This window comes from Gouania willdenowi, chromosome 6 (genome assembly GCF_900634775.1).
Source record: "Gouania willdenowi chromosome 6, fGouWil2.1, whole genome shotgun sequence".
Classification (NCBI taxonomy): Eukaryota; Metazoa; Chordata; class Actinopteri; order Blenniiformes; family Gobiesocidae; genus Gouania; species Gouania willdenowi.
The window spans coordinates 62254051-62266360 of NC_041049.1; positions in this window are offsets into that span (position 1 = coordinate 62254051).

The following is a 12310-nucleotide window of genomic DNA, read 5'->3' on the forward strand; positions in this document are numbered from 1 at the left end:
AGCTGCTCTGGCAGCCGTTCAGACATTAGAGAGAGTACACACACGTGCTCACAGACACACACACACACACACACAAGCCATAAAAGATTTCACAGTGGTTCTTTGCCAGACATTCTCAACTGCCTGCCTGTGGACGGCCTGTGTGGTGGAAAATGGTCCGGGAGTTTTACTCTCTGATTGAAACACATGTGACTTAGGGAAGTTGAACAAGGATAGGGGTGGGGATGTGATGGGGGTGTCGGATGCGGTGTCACAAAAAAAATCCACCAACTATCGCTTGCTTTTCCTCTGACTGCATAACCTCGATCATCCACTTTAACCCCATTGGCTGCTCAGATACAACTGGCACCCCTCCCTTTGCACACTGCTGCAGCGTGCCCACACTGCATCCAGTCACATTTTTAGTGCGTGGGCGGGGCTAACTTGTAGCACTAGCATTTACTGTAACAGGACGACATATCTGGAGGAGTAAGTGACACCAGACACGTTTTCTAAGCAAAATTAACAAGTGATGCACGATGCTGGCGTGGTCAGCTCTCGTCTCATTTGAAGGTTTTGTAACACAAAAACTAAACATGAAACAATGAGAATTTTGAGCTTTATGCAGAACAAACAACAACATAGATTTAATCTCTTTTAAGGTTTGACATTCATTTTGGCAGATAAGTGGTGACTGGAACCAGACGGATCACAGCTCTGCATGATTATGTAATGCTGAGAGTCTCTGAGATGATCCAAGGACATTATACTCTGTACCAATATCTTCTGCATCCAACCAGTGGGTGTGTTTCAGGCCTGATGCACGCTACTGTCATGGCTCACATGTTGCTGCTTACATTTGTCTGCCTGCAGCAGATTTTGTTGTCACAGTTGTGAACATTCCAGTTGGTCTTCTCCTCCTTTTGTGTTCAAACCAAAGGGCTGAGGTTAGGGTTGTAACGTTGCCATTAGTGGTGAGGACTCATGATGGAAGAACAATGCACACTTCACAGTACAACACGCAAAGGATGTGGCGAAGCCAACATTTTGCCTGCGTAGGTGTTCTCGGGGCGTGTAGATAGCGTCATATGTTAATTAGCTGGTAGTAACAAAGGTAGCAGCCATTGTTTTGACCCAATTAGAAGTATTGGGCGAACTTCCTACATTTTATGCTGCTTTTAGAGCCTTAGATTAGACTTTAAAGTTCTGCTGCTGGTGTATGAATGTGTGAATGGGTTTGGTCCAGAACACATCAGTGAGATGTTAGTCAGGTATGAACCCAGCAGGTCTCTCAGCTCTATAGACACAGGTCAGATGGTAGAGTCCAGAGTTCACAGCAAACATGGTGATGCTGCTTTTAGTTGTTATGCTGCAAAGGAATGAAACAAACTGCCAGCAGAACTGAAGTCAGCATCCAATGTGAAAATTTTTCAATCCAAGTTAAAGAATCTTTTTTTCTCTGCTGCGTATGATTGAAAGGGAGATTTTTAATCATGGATTTGTTAATTTAATGTGTTTACTGTTGATTTTAAATGTTTTTACTTCTGATTTTAAGGTTTTTGTTGACTTTTAAGCTGTTGAATGTCTTTTGTTGCACTTTTCGATAATGTGAAGCTCATTGAATTGCCTTGTGTATGAAATACACAAATACATTTGCCTTGCTTTTGCACCCGCACGGTCTCGGACTTGGGCGGAATGGGCCAAGAACAGCTGATAAATGTATCATCTTTATATGGCTTGGTTTGTGTTTACAGTGCACTTTTATGATCCACTCCAGAATGACAGTGAAAACCCCATCAGTTACAGAGCTGCTCATTTATGATGCGCTACATCTCAGCATTCAGGGAAAATTTGCAGAATGGTCTGCCCCAAACACACTAAAACTTGGTTATTATGGTGAGTTTCTACAAAGTACTTCAAAATCACTTACGGATTTTGTCAAAATCTTAACCAAAGATAACCCGCACGCCATGGAAGATTCCATTACGTTTTGGAGGGGATCAGGATTGATATATAAAAAATCAAATCATCTCTAATCCTTGGCAAAACTTGCAAAAAAAGTATATCACAGTTCATAATCCACTGATCTTTATGAGATTTTACTCAGTTTTGTCGGCTTTGTTGCACCATTTTCCCACCGAGTGTCCACACATTTGGACCTACTGTATCGTTATTAATGGGAATTTAATTTTTCTTACAGGATCAAAATCACTGATCTAGATAACTGTGAATATCTCTTAGCTGAGATTTTTTAGCTCTCTAATTGTTTTTGCAGCTTTATGTCTGAGGTGTGAATTTGATTGCAATCACTGTTGTCAAACCAAAACAAACACTCTAGAATTCACTTTCCTGAACTGCTTCAGACTTTGTTTGCATGTTCACACCGGCCCAACCAAAGCAGACACTTCTGGCAATCGAATCCTAGAGCAGGGTTCACCAGTATGAACATGGCCTTATTACTTTCGAAAACGGTTCTCGGAAGTATGTTAGTTTGTTTGTGTGTTTGTGTACACGATAACTTGAAAAGTTATCAACGGATTTTGATGAAATTTTCGGGAAATGTTGATAATGGATTAAGGAACAGCTGATTACATTTTGGTGATGTTCTGATTACCAAAATAAATTATATAGATATGTATCCCAATCATTTTCCCATCCACACTGTGGAATCCCTGTTAAACATTGTTTTAGAACACTGGCGATGTCATCAGCAGTGATGTCAACAACAGTGATGTCATCAGTGTACGATCGTGTACACAAACAGACACACGCACACACAAACAAACACACACAAACACACTGACCGACATACTTTCGAAAACCATTTTCGTTTTGGAACGGATCTGATTGGCCGTTTCGAAAGTCTGCGCTAAACGAACCCGGATTCATTCATTTATTGTTTGCATTAAAATTTTGGTTGTCAGCATTGGTAAATACTATATATTGCAAGCCACCATATTTTGCCTTCTCTTAACTGTCCATTCAGTTTCAACGTGTCATCACCTCATGCCACTAGACAAGGTTTATTTAGATAGTCTAGGTACTCAAACTCATCATCCTCCACTTATGGAGACTGAAAAGCAATTAAAGATGGAGTGGTTTGCTCCAGTGACTCAGCAGTCACATTGAACAGAAATTTACCTAAAAAGTTGTAATGAGTTACCAGATTTGGCAGGTTCGGTACTAGGTGAAAGGTGTTCTAGCACCAACCTCCCATGGGTTTCAATCAAATTAATACCAGCTTTAGTTATACACAAAGCTTACTGCAAGAGAAAAAGACACAAAAATGTTGCACCCTAACACTCTTACGTGTTTCCATATCCCTGTTGCAAAATGCTATCAAGTTAGAACACGATCTGTAGCGATACATTTATGCAAGTGGGGTCAGTTCAGGCAACTGTTCCAAATGCCAGTGAATGTTTATAATGGAAGCTGTTGCTGTCATGATTTGAGAATAGAAAACAGATTTTAGTTGCTAGAAATTGCCCCCATATGTACAAAAGCTTTGAAATTCCAATTGTATCTACGTTTATTTCAGTCCATCAGACAAATTTGACTCAAAGCTCAGGCGTGCAAGACTTTTCTACTTAAAAGAATTAAGCTGTGTTGTAAATTTCATACTAACCTACTACTCATACTAAGCCTGACATCATAATGAGTATGTAGTGCGTTCACATTAAATTGTATGAAAAGATTGAGTATGTGAGAAATACCCTGATGCAGGGGCGTGGCACCACATTTTGGGCCCTGGGTACAATCCACATTGTTGAGCTGCTACTGTAAGTTTTTTTTGTTTCACCACAAACAAACTACTGTTTGGACACTCAAGTTACCTAATTTGTGTTCAACAAGACTTTTCCATAATATGTACCCTTTAAGACTTGGTGGCAGCAAAATTTAGTCTTCAAAAATATATATTTTAAATAATTTTATTTTAAATTAAGATTTGACGTGCTAACGGAATGTTCCAGTATTTAAATACACAAAGAGTGCACATAGTTAATTTCAATCAAAACAATATATTGCCTGAAAAAGATGTGAGTGTTTTAACATCCACCTCTGGAGAATTAAGTAAGCAGTTGCTTTCCCTCATTTGACCTTCTCTCCCTCTCCTTTCTTTCCTTGTGTTTTTGGCAACAAGGTTTTCCTTTCTTGAGGAAAGACATGGTTTCCTGCTGCTGTCTATCTCCTATTCTTTGTCACATCCACAGTTCAGACTACCTGCCACAGTGCCAGCAGAAGCACATGTGGGTTGTACTATTTGCACTGTTTTAAAGGGGGTGGTCGCTAGAGTCCTAATGCATAATGAATAATTGTTTTAAGTGTAAAACTGTGCCTAACAATCAGTTTATTTTCACACGGGCACCTTTTCATTCATATATAAATAATCTAAAAATATTTAAAATAGCCTGCCTTGGGCCCTTTACCCCCCCAGTCCTATGCCCATGCCCGGATCTATGCTATATGGGGACATTTTTTAAGTGTCCACGGTTGGCACACTAGTCATACTCAACCATCCCATGATGCATCGCAAGTGGAATGTAAAATTGTCCAGGGACTGGTTTCAAGCTAAAAGTCAAACATCCCCTTTTCAAAATAAAAGCATCTCTTCTTGTCTTCCATTAGTTTATTAAAGCTTTCATAAATAGGGCTCTTGTTTTGAAGTTAACCAGAAGTTTTGTCAGTAGCGCAATGGACGGTTTCCAAAATGTCGTAATGAAATGTGTATACGTGAGTTTTATGGATCAAATGAGCACATGTTGATATTCTACTCGGTCACTTTCTCACCTAAATTGCTTTCAGAACTTTCAAAGGTGAAGAATCTACTGAGATATTTAGCCTCAGTGTGATTCATGTTTTTGTCGAAATGCAACTTGGGAAACTTGGAAGTATACTTCAATGGAAACGCTCAACATCAACATCATCCTAACCATACATATAGTATATAGTAGACAGTGTATACTCATTGAGTTTTGTCGGAGTATGCAATTTCAAACACAGCCTCAGAGAAGGATCAGGATTCATGTATGTCCAATATTAAGGAAGTAGGTGTTAGTCTCTGATTGGGCTTTTAGATTTATGAATGAGAGCGGGAGACTTGGCGTCTCCTGGGGGGGGAAACATCGAGTCTCTCTAATGAAGTGGGATCTGCTGTGGCACTTTGTGTTGTGTGACTCATCCTGGAGCTGACAGGAGGATGCTCAGATAAAAGAGGACCCTTTTGTGAGACGACTGCAAATTACTGCCGTTGTTCTTTATGCAAATGACAAATTGCTAAATTACTGCGTGGCTGAGTGGGGCTACATTATTGTTGCATAAACATTCCTGCAGATCACACAAAAGATTTACTAAAAGACTGGAGGCAATCTGCGGTTGAACATTTCCATCTAAAGCAAATGCAGCACCTTACAAACCCAGACAGTTTGCCTCTATATCTTTGTGTGTGTGTGTGGCTGTGTGAGTGTGTGTGTGTGTGTGAGAGAGAGAGAGAACTTAACGCGTGCCTAAAACCCCCCTTTGATCCAAAGACAAATGTAGATGTGTGTTTCCTGTGCTTTGAAGTGGACGTGATGCATTCCATGGTGCTGCGGACACCAGAGAGAACAAAAAAAGGAAATGCACATTTGCTGGAAAGCTGCAGGAAGCTCTGGGTCGTCACAAAGTCTGGGGTCACCAGAGGTTCCGAGCTTGGGGCGCACAACGACATGAAGCTGTTTATTAAATGTATGAAATATTTCTGCAGTTTTCAGGTCAAATAAATTTCCTCCTGAGGGATAGCATGCATACAGGGATGCAGGGGGGCATTGCCCCCCCAGTGGTCAAAAGTTTTCATTTCAGTTTTCCCAGTTCTTATTATAATGTACATAGTATACACATATTTTAAGTTTAAAAAAAACACAGTGACTAGGAAATAAAGAAAATGGCGATATAAATATCAAAGGATCACATAATATTCTATCCTATCCTGCTGTTTAACTCAGTGATTTACAACTGCCAGCAAGTCTGTCCCTCCATGTTAAAGCCAATCTCCCATATTAAAGCACATGTATCCAGTGTTGTATGATATATCAGATAGAACATCATCAATAATAACACTGCTTAATTTGAGCAACTTTACTCTCATATAGAATGTGCTGAACATTTCAAGCTGCATGTTGAACTGCAGCAGTTCATGTTATGATACTGCAGCAAAAATGAGTCAGAAAGCAGCCACCGGCCTGTTTTTATCATTAATAATACAATATTAAACGACGCGATAATGCAATTTTTGTAGTCACAACATTATCAACTATGTTACTAATCGTTTTTGCGTTATTGTTTATGTTACACACATTGTGGTTTGGCACGAATCTCGAGACGTTCTATATATTCAATTCATTTTTTTTCCTTTTTTTTCCCGTGGCAAGAATCTCAAACTTTGCGTGTCAGCAGCTGGGTCACCTTGACCAGGTTTATGGGTGCTTTGCTGTGTGTTGGGTGCATTTTTCACAGCGGTGTATAATTAAGGGCTCAGCAGTCTAAAATAAAGTCGTCACAGTTAGACAGTGAAGCCAACAGTTTCCATCATACTGCTTCTTCTTTTAACAGCAGGCTAAAAAAAAGTTGTTTTGTCACCCCAACCCTTTCAGCACACTCTCCTTCCTTGTTCTTTTGTATGTAGTTAATATGATAAGAGAAGAATTTTATATTTTTGAACTTATGAGTATGAAGACAAAAGGTTTTAGTGGCAAATAAGCAGAAAAAAGATGCTCAGGTTGTCTAAGACATTTCTGTAAGTCCATCTAAGTTTAATTTGTAATTATGTTGAGTATAACTGTGGTAAATTAAAATTGTAAGTCTTGTATCTGGGTATATATGTTGATGTATAAAACTATGTGCACTTTTCTTTTATTTGATTTCATTATATTATTTTTGAAACCTACATGTAACAGAGGGTAATTGAACCTCAAAGAAATATTTCTGTTTTTCCAGGTTTATTTAATTTAATTTATTTGTTTATTTATTTCTCTCTGAGTTATGTTTTAAGAAAAAGGACTTGTTAAGTTCTCAGGCTTCTATTTACTTTACTATTTATGTCTGTCAAATTGTGTTGTAAGCCACCCTTTGTAAACTTTGTGTGATTGTTCAAACAAAAATACAGAAAAACAAAGAATTAAAAAAAAAAAAAGTGGTTTTGTATGCATGTCTATGATGACATAATTGCTTAAAGGATCTACACTGTAAAAACTTCTGCTTAGATCCAACAACAACAAAAATAGGGAAACATTTTCCAACCACTTTTTAGTAGTTTAGTGAACTTCTTGTTTTTTTATTTTCGAAAACTCAAAAATGTGTTTTTTTCTGTATTACGTTTTTCTAGAACACCTTTATTAAACAAAAACAAAAAAAAGTTTGCCTAACTTAAAACTGTTATTTATTAACTACATCATACTCAATAATATATAATAATAAAGTAAAATGTATATGTATATATTAAGAAATTGATTTGGACGATTCTTTCACTCACTCTTATTGGTTTTAAATAAAAAAATATTTTGCATGTTTTGAAAGGCTAAATTACTTAATAAAATTCGCAAGAAATACCTAATAAAATCTGGTAGATTTAAGAAAGAGAGGTTTTTGTGTCCAACATCTTTATTCAACAAAAGTGTTTTTTGCAACTTCAGTTAACTGTTCAGTTTGTTTCATACATTATATGAGAAGTTTGGTCAAATCAATTTTAGGATATAAAATTACAAGTTAGTTAAATATTCACATTTGTCACTTATCTGTAACTTTCACAAACGCCCAAAATATTAAATCAATTTATTGGTGCAGATATGCTTTGTAAAATAAGGCCATAGTAACTACATCACTGAAGGAGTTTTTCCAGTGTAATTAACACCAGAAGGATTGGCTATAGAAAGCAGAGACGGTTCAGGAGCTCCGTCTGTTTTTATTTCTGCACAGATTTGCACCTGGGAAACATCCATGGCTCAGTAAACACTGACGGAGCTTTTTCACATGTGACTGCTTGACTCTAAAGATAGTTGTTTCCCTCCCTCATTGTGAAACTGAGTGAGTGAGAAGCAGTTGTTGCCTGTTTCAGTGGGTGTCTCCCCTGTGCACGTGACCCCTCTTTGCTGTGAGAGGGTTCGTGACTCATTGGCTCCGGGCTCTGGATTCTCGTCTGGCCTCTGACGCTGTGCTTCTATATTATGATCCCACCCTCTCATAGTCAGTCAAACAAAGGTCCTGTGACGCATCGGGTCTTTACGGTCACTGTGTGTGATAAACATGTACCGTACTCTAAATTCCCTCACAAGCACATGCACATGCTGTAGGCAGGACTTCATTGAAGTTATGACCTAATGCCTCACAAGTTCTAAACAGTTGTCATTCTCCTGTGGAGAGTGGGAAAGTATCAGCATATGCAATGATTCTCACTATCAATGAAAGGTATCATCGTATATTAGTTGGCATTTTCAGTGAAATCAATTTATTGTCTTTATATTTTATTTAAAAGGTGTGTAAACACTAAACTAGTTAATTGACTAAGATGCCTTAGAGCAGTGTAAGTAAGTACATTTTATTTATTTAGTGCTTTTCACAGATAAAATCACAAAGTGTTGTACAGGCAAAGATGAAACTAAAACAACAAAAATTAAAAGCAATTTAACCAAAATTCTTGGCTCTCAAACGTTTTAGGCTCCACCCCATTTCTCTTATTTCTGAATCCAGGTACCACTATTGTCTGACTACAATATTTTTGCTTAGAAAACTATTTTAAAACCACTATAGATCATAATAATGGAATGATTGAGTGATAACACATATTTTTAAAAAAAATCTCTATTTTTTTTTTAGAATTAGTTTTTGGTCATGATTGAGCTCAGATATTTTTGTTATTGTATTTTAGTTGAACTATATATTTCACAAAGTGAAAGTATAGAAATACAGTTGTTTAAAGCTGATATCCGGAGTTTCTGAGAAAAGTCTCGATGTCCCGCCCTAAACCTCACCACTTCCTCCCACTGCCTCTGCCAATCTACCAGAAGCCACGCCTTTATTTTTCAAACAAGGTCGCATCAGGTTGCATTGATATAGGTCTATGGGTCAAATCATATTTACCTGTTTGCTGTTGTGACGCACGGCCTTGTCTCTGTGCACAGCTCTGCATTCACTTTGTAATGTATATGAATGACCACCGGCGTAGACCATAGTAAAATAATTTCAAAAGAATCATACATAAACATAGATTTCTCAGAAACTCCAGATATCAGCTTTAAGATTGTTGTTTTATTTTTTATTTATATTTATAAAATAATAATCATTACAAAATTTCAAAAAAAACCTATTTTAATTTTTCAGAAATTTCAGGCGACCTCACATGGGGTCCCGACCCCAAGGTTGAAAAACACTGATATAGTGTCTCCAGAACAGATTTATTTCTATAGTTTTTTATCATTGCCGGGACCAAGACTCACACTTAATTTGTTAATTTTCCACTCTCTCTCTCTCTCTCTCTCTCTCTCTCTCTCTCTCTCTCTCTCTCTCTCTCTCTCTCTCTTTTTTTCAAGTATAGAATTTACATTTCCTGTAATTTAAAGCCAGTTTCCTTTTGTCAAAGCAATTGTTGAACTCAGCTAATCAATAATTTGCCAGTACACTTTTGTGTTATTTTAGTAAGTAGAACGGAAGCAGATTAGGACCAATTTTGATGGAGAAAATATTTTTGTTGAAATGTCGAGAATAAAGTTGAACGTTTGAGAATAAAGTTGAAATATGTTGAGGTTAAACTCAAAATACAATATTGCAATATAAGTCGAAGGTTTGCTATTAAAGTCAAAACTACGAAAGTTGACGAGGGCCAATTCACCATATACGACAACAGTCTACATCCAAACTGGCCCTAATGTGTTTCCGTAGCTCCTTATGACCACAGAAGGACTCAGTGCTCCACATCTTCCAAACATCACTGTTTTTGTCTTCTGAACAGATTTTGTTTTTGTCAATATCTCTTCAAAGTCTTTAAAGAGATTACAACGCTGTGTTTATGAGCTAAAAGAGAAAAAAAAAACTATTTGTTATTAAACCCAACTTCAAATATAGTTTAACGCATTCATCACATACAGTACGAAGAATTGGCCCTCGTCAGCTTCGGTAGATTCATTAGTAGACCTTCGACTTTTATCAAAATCTCGTATTTTGAGTTCATTTTCGAAATTTCTACTTAAAACTCAACATTTCAACTTTATTTTTGACAACAATTCAACTTTGTTCTTGATTTGCCAAAAATTATTTTCTCCATCAAAATTGGCCATAATCCACTTCAGTGTAAAACAAAAAAGGGTTGGGGTCAATTCCCTTTTCAGTTACAATTACATTTTCAATTATAAATATTCATTTTCAATTCAGTTACAATTACAGTGACCTGCATTTTTACCCATTTACAATGAAATTATGGTTATTTTTCATGCCCTGAAAGTCAATTACAATTACATTCTCAATTACTTAAGTTATATTACAATTAATCACAATTGCCAAGTCTGAAACAAACCATCTTTTACACTTTACAAAAAAGTTTTATCTTATGAATTTCACCTCAAAAAGGTAAAAGCTTTGAAAGGTTTGATGAAGCATTCTAAACAACAACATGGAAAAAACTAGAAAGAACTTAAGATGAAAAACGTACAATGTAGTGAAATTTAACAAGACTAGCACTGCATTACTGTTAAAAAACAGCTACTGTACATTCTCTAGTATTTGTACGGCTTTGCAGGGTGTTTATGCATTAAATGTGAGTACATGGTGTCGTCATGGTGTCAATATAAACTATAATTATACAACATCAACAAAGACACAAACATAACATGGATTAAATCAATGGGAACGTGTTTTTGGTGTTTTCGATCATTAGTCTTTTGCTAAGAGTCATGTTTTGATGGTTCCCTTCACAGTAGATTAGAAGGATTAGAGGAGCCGTGAAAGCGGCAAAATACAAATAATGTCGTTTAAATCATTCTTGTAGTTTTAATTAAAATGTGTCGTTCTATCGATTTAAAAGCATGCCAAATCAATTTTAATCACAAAAATTCTGATCTTTTTGTGACACTGTGATTAACATTGAAACAAATAATTATATAAATTAATTACATTATAGGTTTTCACGGCAAGGGTGATGCGTGGTGGCAAACAAAATGAAAATAAATGTTCATCACTCTTTGAAAATAATTCAATAATATTTCATGTATTACATGTTCTTTGCATAAATGTCTGTTAAATGAAAAGAACCTATCTTTATTTATTTTTTTATTTATTTTTTTAAAAACCCATAAAACATCTAAATTAACCAACCAGCTCAAAAATATAGCCACCTGACGAACCTGTGAGAGCTGAACATTTTTCTCAAATAAATCAATAGCGAAAAAAAAAGATGTAAAACGTGCAAATTGCCTCGAGTTGGTTTTGATCTGTAGTGTAAACACATTTATTGACATTGTCGGAAAGGTTTGGCGCATTGCATTGTGGGATGTGGCGCCCCGTAGATGGATGCGTAGTGTAGAAGGCTTGTTACATCATTGTTGCAGTGATTTTTTGTCTTTGCCTCCAAAAACTTTCCTGAAGTTTTCACGGACTGGAAGTTGTGGCAAAATGGTGGACGTTTATTTTGGGGTTTACACGGAAAGATCCAAATCTTTCTGAAACTGAATGTCTGGCGGAGTGAGGTGATATATCACAAGGAATAACAGGAACAAGCAAATCACTAAAAACACACACAAAAAAATCACTTTAACAATCAAAGAATATAAACTTGAATGCATATATTTACGGGACTCCACCTCCCACAATGCAGTGTGTCAAACAATATGTTAAAGTTTCACTTATTCAGCAACTTTTTTTCAGGAAAATTACTTTGAGCTTGGCCACGCCCAGAAAGAATCAGAATTAGAAATAACTCATTAGAACACATCAAGTGGTTAGCAGATGCCTCTGAGTAAGACAGTTGGAAGTGGAAACATGTCATAATAATGACTTTCTTTCTCATAATTATGACTTTACTAACTCATAATTCTAACTTGCCATAGTGATTATTTCTTTTTAGTGTTTGTATGAATTTTTGCAACTTTACATAAAAAATAATGTTCTCATAATTATGACTTTCTATCTCATAATTATGACTTTCTATCTAATATTTATGACTTTACTAACTCAAAATTATGACTTTCTATATCTCATAAATATTACTTTTTTCTTATATTTTGATTTTCTATCTCATAATTATGACTTTACTAACTCATAATAATGAGTTTCTATATCTCATAATTATGACTTTTTTCTTATATTTTGA